Genomic DNA, 12,850 nt, shown 5'->3' with positions numbered 1-12,850 from the left:
AGAATTACGCAAGGTAGACAATCTAAAAAAAACACTGAGATCCACAGAGACGGGGTGTTTTTTTTTTAGCGTATAGCATAACTCTCACATCATCCTCGCTATTACCATTGCGGCCATAGTTCGAGTCTCCCCGACGCCATAATTGGTTGTCATGGGTTTTTTTCACTTTATAGTTTTCTTCAGTGATTTTTTTTTTCTGTTTTTAATGTATTTTTTACTCTATTTTTTTATGTTTTTTTAATTTGTTTATTTTTAATTTTTGTAATTTCTACATTACTTCGCTTTATGTCAATTGGGAAAAACTATGTTCAAATATAGAAACAGACATAGTAAGTCTAGATTTATTGATCATTATACTTATTGTTGTATTTTGATACGATAATACTGTGTCATAATTTAAACCTAAATTTGTAACTGAGTATTTTATATAAAAACCACTTTATTCATTAGGACATACAAATACACAGAATGGAATAAAGAATAAAAAAATATTTACAGATTTAAGTCAAGTCTAGATTACAGAAAAGCAAGGCAAACAATTACAAAATGCGATAAGAACATTAAAAAAGTACAAAATAAAAAAAAAACTGAAAAAATACTCTTCACCCTATAGGTCAAATTTCATAAGTCAAAGGCTCAAAATGCTATTAGTGGCAAACGATTGAAGCGAATTCAATCAAATTTGATCATTAAGAACCAGTGACACCTCCTACACTCTGGTCATTGGGGTCAAATTTTTATAATAGCCCAATTAAGCTCAAAATTATCAGGAATGATGCTTTGGACCTTCTAAACATGAACAAATACCCCTGTTCCTACAGGTCAAAGTTCATAGATCAAAGGTAAGTTTTTTCCATACTTTTGATGCAGCTTAAATTCATTATGGATGATATTTTGGGCATTGTAAATATGTTTTAATATTATCCTAATGTCCATTAAGTCACCGGTAAAAGTCACAGGGGTCATTAAGGTCAAAATTATCGAATATTGCTTGTGACAAACGATTGGACTGACTGCATGAAATCTTGGACAGTAGAACCTGTGTTACCTCCTATCCACAAGGTGTTCACAGCTGAGAATCAAAGATTATAATATAGAGGTCATTAGGCACAAATCCTGAAAAATGACTGGGTTTATGTTATAGTTACTACTATAAATATTACTATGATTAATATTTATTATTATTATTATTGTCGCCTCTACAATGTATTACTGGACATTCAAATAGTGGGATTGTATGGGGTGCAATACGAAGCAAATGTTTGCAGTTAAACTCAAAATGTAATTGCAAAATTTATTGTCTAATTTAAATTATCAAAACGTAGGTGTAATTTTTTTTAATGTAGATCTCGTTTCTCAAATCGAAGTTTTAATTTTTCAAAACGATTTTCCAAAAATGCAGGTCTACATTTTGAGAAATTTGACCTACGTTTTGTTAAATTAGACATTGCATTTTGCAATCACATTTTGATTTCAACATGCCTTTTTCTGCGTATGGCACCTCATAGGATTGATCTAAGTTGGCTGTTCTTTAGCATGATAGACTAAAAATGATGAAATTGAAAGGTGGGAAACATTATTACGAAATACTTGATTCAAGAGCATTTCACATTTTGTAGAGATTTTAAGGTCTTATAATATTGCACGGAGATATAGCCCATGGACCCAATTTCAAAATATTCAAGAGTAACCTCGAGGCCGGCATGTTGAAGATCATTAATTAGAACATATTTGTTCATTTTCTGAAGGTGGGCTGAATCGATTTCAAATTTAAAAGGAACAGCGAGTTCTAGAGTTATTAGTTTTTTTCAGGTGGATGCATATATCAGATATTTGGTTAGTGGATATAGAATGAAGAGGAATTGTTGTTTGATGAAACATACCGGCCTCAAAGTCAGCATACACTGATGGTGGATCATCTAGTTTGTTGAAGCCAAAGTGGATAAGATAAAAATAGTTAAAAATGTTTAAAACAAAAATATTAATTAATGGTACAAATGTCCGCGAATTGACTCATTAGTCATAACTATGGCTTTAGTTAAAACATATAGAACGGAAGGGCAATAAATGACAATAATTTCCTGTAGCAGCAATGAGCTAAGTAATATAATAATCACAATACGAATATGTTTATTGAAACTTACCTTCATGTTCCTTATGTTTGAATCACTTGTTGTTTAACAGGTTACCAGAGGTTTATTAACTTGAAATGAATTTTCAATAACATGAATGTTTAATAACATGCTGAATTATACTTTATAAAATGTTGAAATCTAATTTATAGTATTTTATATTCAAATTTCTAATAATTGTTTTGATTTTTTTTTTTGCATTATCAAGTTCATGTTAACGTTTTGGACGACCAAATACAATACTAAACCTAATATAAACTCATTAAGGGTATCATTAGTATAGGTTTTTTACTGTACGCTTGTCGGATGCCACGAATTTCCTGTATGTTACAGAAGCAGGCAACGAGTTAAGTAACGTGATAATCGTAATTACATACGAAAATGTTACTAAACCCCTGCTAAACCTGATTATCTTCGACAGCTCAGGTTTTGCAAAATATATACCAAAAGAGCATGGAAATTCCGCAATGAGATTTTGAATACCATGCTCTAACTATACTATACAGTACTGCCATACAGTCACATCTGTTTTTAATTTCATTTAGTTGTTATCTTTCCTGCATAACTATTTTTGATGTTGTTTAGGGGAAGGGGTAAAATGCATTGTTTGGGGAGGGAAGAAGGGTACTAGAATACTGTTTTTGAAAATAAGGGGTAAAGTTTTGCTCAGTTTTTTTTTTCTTTTTAGTTGTGGAGAATGGTAAAATTTGAATTTTCAGGGAAGGAGGGGGAGGGAGAAAAGGATATATTTCACCTGTTTTGGTTAGTTTTAAGTCTTAATTGTTTTTGTAATTTGCTATCTTGTAATCATTTGTCTTTAAGTTTTGTGTTTCGGAAGCACCTTTGTTTTTCAAAGTGTGCCACTGATGTAAAAGTGAAAGTCCAAATAACTATTATTATTATTATTATTACACCAGCCGCTCATACAGGAGCACCCTCTTAAGATTTACAAGTGATTCGAATTTAAGAAATATGTAGGTATGTTTTAGGAAAGTTTGAAAAATTAATCGTATTTTGATTATTGCATCACCTAGCTCATTGCTGCTACAAGAAATTGTTGTCATGTATTCACCTTGCGTTCCATCTGTTTTACTAAAGGCATAGTCTTGATTAATGAGTTAATTTTCGGACATTTGTACCATTCAATATTTAATTTATTCACTTTATGTAAACTTTTGTAGGCCACACGTCAAGTAAGAACTGAGTGGTGGGGGTTTGGGGAGGAGATTTATTATGATGCGTAAAGCAAATAGTTAAAGCTAAACATTTTTATCCGTATCCTCAGCACTATTTTTCTGGGTGGTAACCCTTTCGTATGGTCGATAATAGCTTAACCAATTTACAAAACTAGGTGATAATATTGTAATTAGCATTGTATACTCAGGTGTTAAAGTAACAGTCGGTAACCATGTAACTATTATACGTGCAGCACAAAATGCTATTGCACGGTATAATCTTTTAGGCTCAGCCTATGCGTTTATTTGTTATGTGATTAACTAATATTGACAATTTGTTGGACGCTGCCCCATTCGTAAAAGGATATAAGTGTACAGTTTAGTTTCTTTCAACATAATTTTAAGTCAGATTATTCGAAAATAACATTGAATATATAATGTTATATGTTAATCATGTATAATATAATAAATAAATGTACGATAATACCAATGAAACGCATTAAATAAATACTAAACTTCCAAACGATTAAAAATCCAATCTATACTAAATATACAAACGGGAAAGAGAATTAACAATAGTACTGTATGCTGTTATGTATCAAAAAAGCCTTTTAGGCTCAGTGTGCTAGATCCAGGAATTTATGGGTAGAGGTCCTGCGGGACCCCCAGGGGCCGGGTTGAGGCCCTGCTAACCATCACACAAGAGCGCATATGCGTAACGCCACTGACGTAAAGGATACGTGCGTATGCTTATATTATGTGAAATAAAACTGTTGTTTAGTTAGAATGCGCGTGTGATTGTTTCTATGTGTACGTTGATCAAGCATTACAATCATTTTATATAAATTGGCTTATAATTTTAATTACAAAGTAAAATAATAAGTGTATTTCTTAAGTCATATAATTACAATATCTATTATTATTATTATTAGCAATTGTTCGCTATGATCCAAAATCAATTTATAATATCAAAATGATTACAAATATTATTTTTATAGGCATAAGAAAATATTTAGAAAATGTATTATATATTTAGATAAAAGAAGTAAGTTGTTTTTTGCTTAGTTAACACAGTTGACTCGGATAAACTGTGTAGTTGTGCCTTTTTGCCATGTTATTAGCTATAAACAAACGTAGTAATAGTGCATTTTTGCGATGGAAACGTTGTAGTTGTGCCTCTTTGCCATGGTTATTTGCTAAATAAACGTTTAGTTATCCCTGTTTGCCATTGTTATTTCCTGTTAAAATGTGAATTGTTCATTTGTCATTTGTGACGCACCGTGATATTTAGAAAGACGGATGTGTATAATAGCTTTTATACTGTAGTGAATTTCCTATTAAAAGCTATTATGATGTATGGGATATCAAAGCTATTAGTGTCAATTTCAGAATAATATTTCATTTATTTCGCCAACAATTTAAAATCATACAAAAGAACAAAAAAAACACACAATACCCTTTTCATTGACAGGATCAACAAAACGCAAACCGTTTACCCTGGACAAGGGTACAACAGTAATATTTAAAACATTATTTATAAAAAAAAAATATAGAATATATAAAAAATATATTCTAAAGATCGATATTAAAGAAACATAGAAAAATACAACAAACGCGCAATCAAAATCACATCAAAAAGAAAAAAAATGCAAAAAACTACTGTCCTATCTTACTTACACAATTGCACATGGATGTTAACGTTCTCGAAAAAAATTCATATGCTGATTCTAAGTTCATCCCTGAGGTCATTAGGAAGTGAGTCACATACCCTCAAAAACGTATTGATGGAAAGTGTGATACTTAAAATAATCACAATGAACGAATATTAATAATTCTAGGAAAAGGAAAAAGAAATTGCAGTGTACTAATTTTATAAATATTTAAATACAAAGGAAACAATATAGAAATAAATCTATTTCTTAATGAACAAATTTAGGAAGTTTAAGTCTCTGAAATTACGGGAAATACAACAGTTTGTCAGACTCTAATGATTCAATATCTCTAATCTGATAGGGAGCGTAGTAGAGCATTTGATAGATAACTGTATCATCAGCATATAAGTAATTATTATATAAAATCACGTTGGTAAGATCTATACAAACAAATTAAAAAAGGTGGGGCCCAACACAGAGCCATGCGGATCTCCAGAACGCGCGACACTAAAAACAACTAGCTAAGATCTGTCATACAGCAGCAGTAATGTTACATTTATATAGCACATATTGTCGGAGCTTCTATGCGCTTAACATAAACAAAAAAAAAAACGAACAAAAAAATAAAACAAAAAATAACCTAAAACAACCAAGACCGCCATGAAAAATAAAAACCATCACCACCGCACAATTTAATGTGCAAGACCCGACAGTACATTATTCACAGCGTGCCATAATAGTTTTGTTATCTAGCTGACTATGACAAAAATCTAAAAATCAAAAACAAACATTAGAAAAAAGTATAAGAAATGTTATAGTGCATCAAAAAGGGTTCGTCGATAACTATAAAACCAATTAATTAAGTGACCACATCTGCCATATTTATGTATACCTTCATCATCATCTGTTTTCTGCCTACTGGCAGGTTTACAGCAATTAATTTCTCCAATTTTGTCTTTCATATGATTTTCTCTCTCTTTCATCCTCGAAGCCGCTCTCCTTCTACTCTTCCTTCAATTATCTCTCAAAAGACCTGAAGTATATGTCCGATCAATTTCTTTTTTCTGTCTTTTGTTATTGCTAATAAATTCTTTTCTCCTTTACTCTCTCAAGTACTTGTTCATTTTGTTAGTTTTGTCTTTCAAACTAATTTTCTCCATTATTCTCCATGTCTAAATTTCAAAGGCTTGCAGTCCATCTACTCTATTTTTTCTCATCGTCCAGGTTTCAGACCAATATAGAGCTAAATTCCAAACAAGCGCTTTAATGACCTTATATTTTTCAATTTCCTGTCCATTTCATTTGTCAGTAACTCTCTTTCTGGTTTAATTCATCTTTCGTTATTCCAATTCCAGTTCTTATCTTCACATTACATATACCTAACTTTTTTCGCATTCTTTTCTTCTATAGTAATGTTTACTACTGATCCTCTACTTGTCATCTTCACTGTTTTTGTCTTCTTCACATTAATCTTTATTTTATATTTTTTACCCATTTCCACTAACTTATCGATTATATCTTGTAATCTTTCAGTATCTGCAGCCATTGCTTGGTCATCAGCAAATCTTATATCTTTCAATGAAATTCCTACATCAGTATATGCCAATGCTTCTATCATCATTGCTTCTGTATATTCTGAAAATAATATCAGTGATAATAAAGACCCTTGTCTCACATCTCTGCAAATTTAGATTCGATCACGTTCTGCTACTTGAACTGTTGCACTGTGATGTTTATATAAATTGCATATAAGCCTTTTATCTTTCCAGTCAACTCTTATATTCTTCAGCGTCTCCAACAATATCTTCCATTTTACCCTACCAAAGGCATTTTCGAAGTCCACATAGCAAACAAATACATCTTTATCATGTTCAAAGCACATTTCTTGCGGTTTTCGGATAACTGCTTTAGCTTCTCTGGTTCCAACCCCTTTCCTGAATCCGAATTGCGTCCTTGTAATGAAATGTTCTGCTTTTGATGTTAGCCTTTTTTATTACCTTTAAAATAACATATGCATGTGGTATCAGACTCAATGTGCGGTAGTCTGCACAAACAACTGCATTTGGCTTCTCACCCATGGGGCAACCGTTGTGAAAACCGTCCTTGAGCCTTCTACATCTGTCAGGAACCTTTGTGTTATGTTTTACCAACACCTTAATTTTGAGGATAATGTTCGTAACATCGGCAAAATCATTAGGTTTCTTAGCACCAAATCGGTTGAAATACTGGTTCATTCGTTCATATTACTCGACCTTACGTTTTGCAATTCGTTACTTGTTGGCGCTCCGCAGGAATTGCTCAAGCCCTTTCAACGCATCCTGAACACCGCCGCCCGTGCCTGTACTGGTGCCAGAAAGTGTGATCGTTTTACTCCTTTATTACGTGAACTTCATTGGCTGCAAATCGGAGAACGTGTTATATTTGAATTACTTGTTCCGACCTTTGAAGCTCTCCATTTAAATGAACCATCCTATGTGATTTCCTTGCTTTCTCGTTATACTCCATCCCGCCGTCTCTGATCTTCTTCTCAAAACTTGCCTTCTGTTACTAAATACCGTACCAAAACCTACGGTCAGTATTCTTTCACTTATATAACATAAGGCCTAAACAGAAATGTGTTTGTTTGCCGTCATCCGCCTCCCCTAAAATCCGAAAAATGAGGGGCGGGGTTTTTTTTTAAGTTTTTTGTTTTAAGAAAAAAATCGTTTCACGCTTGGTTAACTCTAAACATTTCTCTCTTCGTGGTTGGTTCAAGGTGATACAATGTCGGTCGTTGCGATTTCTACATAGGAGGTCGAGATAGAAAAGTCGTATAGAATGATGTGGGTTACCCACATCTTTATATTTGCACAAGTAATTAACATTATTTATTGAGCAGATTAATCTCACAGAAAAACAATTGTACAACATTCGGCTGGTGCATATGAACTTCTATTTAGAGACATAATTTCATTATTTTCTTTCTAAGAAAATTATTAAACGTTAACTAGCACCTCATATCGACTTTTGAATGGTGAAAATTGGCTCAATATAACCCATTTTACTGAGTACAAAATTTAAGTTAGTAGAACATACTGCTGTTACGTCTTCTAGTTTTTCCCCACCGTTGTATTTAGGTACACGCTACAGTACACACAATGAGCCTACAGCTTTGGATAGCGCAGTTCCGCACAAGTGATTTAGCCCACATCTTTATATGTCTGAGTTAATGCACGAATGGTTTTATGTACCTTCTCAGGACTTTTTTTCCTAACCCACATTTTTATATCTAATTTTGCTTGAACAATTTCGTGTAACTTTTGTTTTGTAGCATGTATCCATTGCAGGATTTACGTGTTGAGAAGTTGAGCATAATCTCAGAAGAGAGGCCGGCAGCTGGCTATTCATTATATTTGAAAACGGAGACCTGCATACGAAAAGGAAACCACAGAACAAAACCATTTATTTTTTTACGCAAATCAAAATAAAACGGCCTAAGCAAAGCTCTAATCAAAGTTTTATAACCTATTTTTCTTTCTTTCATGTTTTGTCTATCTCTTGGACATGAGATTATATATATATATATATTTTAACATTTTTAAATTGTTATTCCTATATTTCATTCCCATAGTACTACCATGTAGTAATAAAAAAATAATTCCCTGTAGATTTGTCATGTTTTTAATATAAAGTGACTAAAATAAAGCATATGACGTAATTAGAAAAAAAAAATATTGTAGTAGTTGTAGCACTGAGTACCCATAATTGACTGACTAAATCACAATTGTTACAATATTTTCATGTACTAAGAAGTTATTAAAATTTCAATAGGAAAGGAATTAATACTTTATAGTTAACCTTCCTAATAGTTATTGTTATTTCCTAATAATTATTGTTATTGGAGAGTACATTTCAAAACGAAAGTCGGTAAACATTATTTCGAGTAAACAGCCTCCATCTTTATTGGAAATGCCATATTATGGATTTTTTGTTTTCTTACATGATGAATTTGCAAGAGATTTTTTCAACTGTTGGATAAGGGTGGATGGACACCCAGCAGCACGAAAAAAAAACAGCTGAACAAAGGGCGGATGAACTCCTCGGAGCCAACGGCCAACCATGCCTTAGTTTAAGGAGTAGGTTTTTTTAGTTTCATAAAATAACTTCAACTTTCTTTTTTCTCAAAATGTCCAACTCAAAGAGTTCAATCACCAAGCGCATAGAGGTTTTTTCGCATGATGCGCTCTACAAATCCAAATATTATTATTATTATTAAGGAGCCGTCTGAGAAATTCTTGAGTAAGCTTACATAAAGTAAACCTCTTTAGTCCGGCAGCTTAGCAGATGGATGTGGACGTTCCAAACAAAAGCACCAATTTTTTTTACATGCTCCTTATGATCATAGCATTCAATTTTGGGTAGGAACCGCCTCATCCGAGGTCATTATGGCGGCCATCTTGGATTTCAAAATGGCCGCCTAATAAAACCTATGTTTTTCTATATCTCCGCTTCTAACCACTTGGAATTATAATTCTAATGTCTGAAACTATTTTTATATGTCAAGGAATACCATCATACCATTTTTTACCTGGTCAGATTGCCACAAAATGGGTCGTTTATGGTCATTTAAGGTCAAATATTGTATGGTATCTTTAAAATTACATAATTGTCATATTTTACATTAGAACCATACCCTGACTCTCAGAATTCAAAATCTTTACTATGAACTACAATATTTCATTCGAGGTCATTCTGGCGGCCATCTTGAATTTCAAAATTTCTGCCACGCGAATCCTATATTTATCAATATATCCGTTTTTAAACCACTTAAATGAGAATTATGAAATCTAAAATTATATTTTATGGTCAAGGATTTATAACACTTGTGATATGGTCGGATGGTCATCAAGATCATAAAAGGTTGTTTAAAGTCATTCAATGTATATACCATACCATTACTATTTTTTACCTGGTCAGATTGCCAGAAATAGGTCATTCAAGGTCAAATATTGTATGGTATCTTAAAAATTACGTAACTCATGTATTACATTAGAACCATATCCATACTCTCAGAATTAAAATGTTTTACTATATATATATATATATATGTATAAATGCTATTAATGCTTATGTATATATATATATATGTATATAAATCATCAAACAAAGGTAAATACAGTGTTCGAATAATGATGACCATTATCACCATTTTGTTAGTGATGGGTATGTTTCGCAAGACGATACGTGTTTACATCACCAAATGTTCTAGAAGCAACCGATGCTTTAAAATATTGTAAACCATCTAATTCTACATTGCATAGTGAAGAGCATATTTATGCTACGTCTAAAAACTTTACATCAAACAAAGGTAAATACAGTGTTCGAATAATGATGACCATTATCACCTTTTGGTTAGTGATGGGTATGTTTCGCAAGACGATACATGTTTGCAGAACCATAAAAAATCTACGCGATACCGGTGCATCCGAGAGCCTATTGCTAGGTGGTATTCTTCCACTCTCTGAGAAGTCGTCTATGAGAGCCAGTGTCCTTATCAGTGGGGTATGAATGTGGCTATACTGGCGTCCCACACCACAGAATTAATTTACAGTTTGCTTTGGTAACGGGGTCAGTTATTGTTGGGGTAATGCCTTTCCTACCTGCCGGATGTGTGTCCCTATTGTTGGGATATTATTTAGCTGGTAGTTCTCCGTTCTAAGCTGTAAGTAGAACGGAGCAACTCAATGTAAAATTTCCAAATATGTTTCCTACTTGTGCTGTTACTCGGTCCATGAAATCACATACGACTGATATCGATTTATTAAATAAATTTTTTGGCTCTCGATGATACCAAATTGGGTGAGAGTTCGCCCGTCGACGATGATAATGATTCGGAATCGTTTAAATTATCTCTTGATAGGGAGACATTTATTTGAGCACATCTGGGGATTCGACCTCTCTCTGAGGGGGCCCTTGATGAAAATGAAATTGCGACTGTCCCTTCCCTTTTTTTTACCAAATTTGGGGTGTTGATGCGAAAATGGCGGCCACCCATGTTCCTGCAGCCGATAACTGGTGTGTTATTTACCAGATTGTTGTTCCGAGTTGCTATAGAATGAGAGTATTATTTTTAGCGCATGACCACAAATTGTCTGGTCATTTGGGGATTGATAAATCCTTGATAGAATAAGAAACCATTTTTATTAGACGGAAATGTGACGAAATGTTGTCCAATACTCTAAAACATGCCATACCTGTCAGGTTTCTGAAAAGCCTAATCAGACGATTCCCAAGGCACCATTAAATCCTATTTCGGCTTTCGAGGAGCATTTCATCGCACGGTTGTGGACTGTGTCGGTTCCAATATTTGTTAAATTCCACCCGATATCCAACAGTCATTTCCTTGAGGAATATAACTGCTCGTTCAATTTTAAAGGCTCTTATTAATTTTTTTTACGTTAGTGGGTTTTCCGCGTACATTCAGTTTGACCAAGGGTCTAACTTCGTCTCTGAAGTTTTTTCAGCAACTTATGCTTGAGTTGAGCGTTCATCAAATTGTATCAGGCGCTTCACCCGCAGTCACAGGGAGCGTTAGAACGCTTTCACCAGACACTCAATTCAATGTTAAAAAAGGTACTGTATTGTCAATAATCAAGACTAGGATGAAGAGTACATTAATATTGTTTGCAATTCGTGGTATGGTTCAAGTATCCCTTGGCTTTAGCCCTTTCAATTTAGTTTACAGTCATAACGTTTGGGGATTCTTTAAACTTCTTAAGGACAAATGGCTATGTGGTGATGATGCAACATGTGTCAATATGTTAGATTACGTATTTAACTTTAACTTTAGAAAAGGCTACATAATGCTCTTGGTATGGCAATAACCAACTTAGAACATGCACAGGATAGTATGCAAGTGTACTACGACAAAACCGCCAAATCATGTATGTTCACTGTCAGCGATTATGTTCTTTTGCCTTTACTAGAATCACTACTCCAGGCAAAGTACCATGGTCCATATAAATTTGAAAGAAAGGTTAATGACCTTAACTATGTTGTAATTACGCCTGATTGCAGGAAGAGTAAACAACATTGTCATGTCAATTTGTTGAAACGGTATCACAATCGAGAGGCAAATGAGAAAGTTAATCAAGGGGTAGAGTTAAAGATAGTTGCTTCTGTAACATCGGTGTCAAACCACAGTGAGTGTGACGCACTCTTTTCCTTCCAAGGGGGTGAAGTCGGAGGGCCTCAAATCAGGCTAAAACACTCTGAGGTGTTCGCCAAACTTAATGCAAAACTTACCATGTCAAATTTTGACTCTAAAGAAGAATACCACAATAATTTTCAAACTCAATACCATATAGGCAAGGCCTAATTAATTTTATTATCAAAACTCGGTATAAAATAGACATGTTTCGGCAAATCCTTCGCCATCTTCAGTGAAACGATTGCTAACATGCTTCGCCATCTTCAGTGAAACATTGCTAACATGCAAAAAAAAAAAAAAAAAGCTTGGGACAGAAGATCAAATTTAAAAATAGGTTAAATGCATTGTTGCTTTAGTAATACATATATTTCTTTTTTATGTTTTAAATTTAATTTCTTTTATATACTTTTATAACGCTTTGTATATATGTATAATATATATGTATGTGTGTGTGTGTGCGTGTGTATGTGTGTGTATATGTATATATGTGTGTATATGTATGTGTATGTATATATGGGTGTACATATGTATGTATGTATGTATGTATTTATATGTATATGTGTGTATATATATGTATATGTGTACTGTATGTATATATGTATATTTATATGTGTGTGTATGTATGTATATATGTGTATGTATGTGTGTATGTATATATATATGTATATATATATATATGTGTATATATATATATATATATAT

Source organism: Anneissia japonica, unplaced genomic scaffold, assembly GCF_011630105.1.
Source record: "Anneissia japonica isolate Jap-2015-1 unplaced genomic scaffold, ASM1163010v1 scaffold288012_len1326614_cov192, whole genome shotgun sequence".
NCBI classification, from domain to species: Eukaryota; Metazoa; Echinodermata; class Crinoidea; order Comatulida; family Comatulidae; genus Anneissia; species Anneissia japonica.
The sequence above is the reverse complement of the archived record's forward strand: the minus strand, read 5'-3'. Positions refer to the sequence as shown.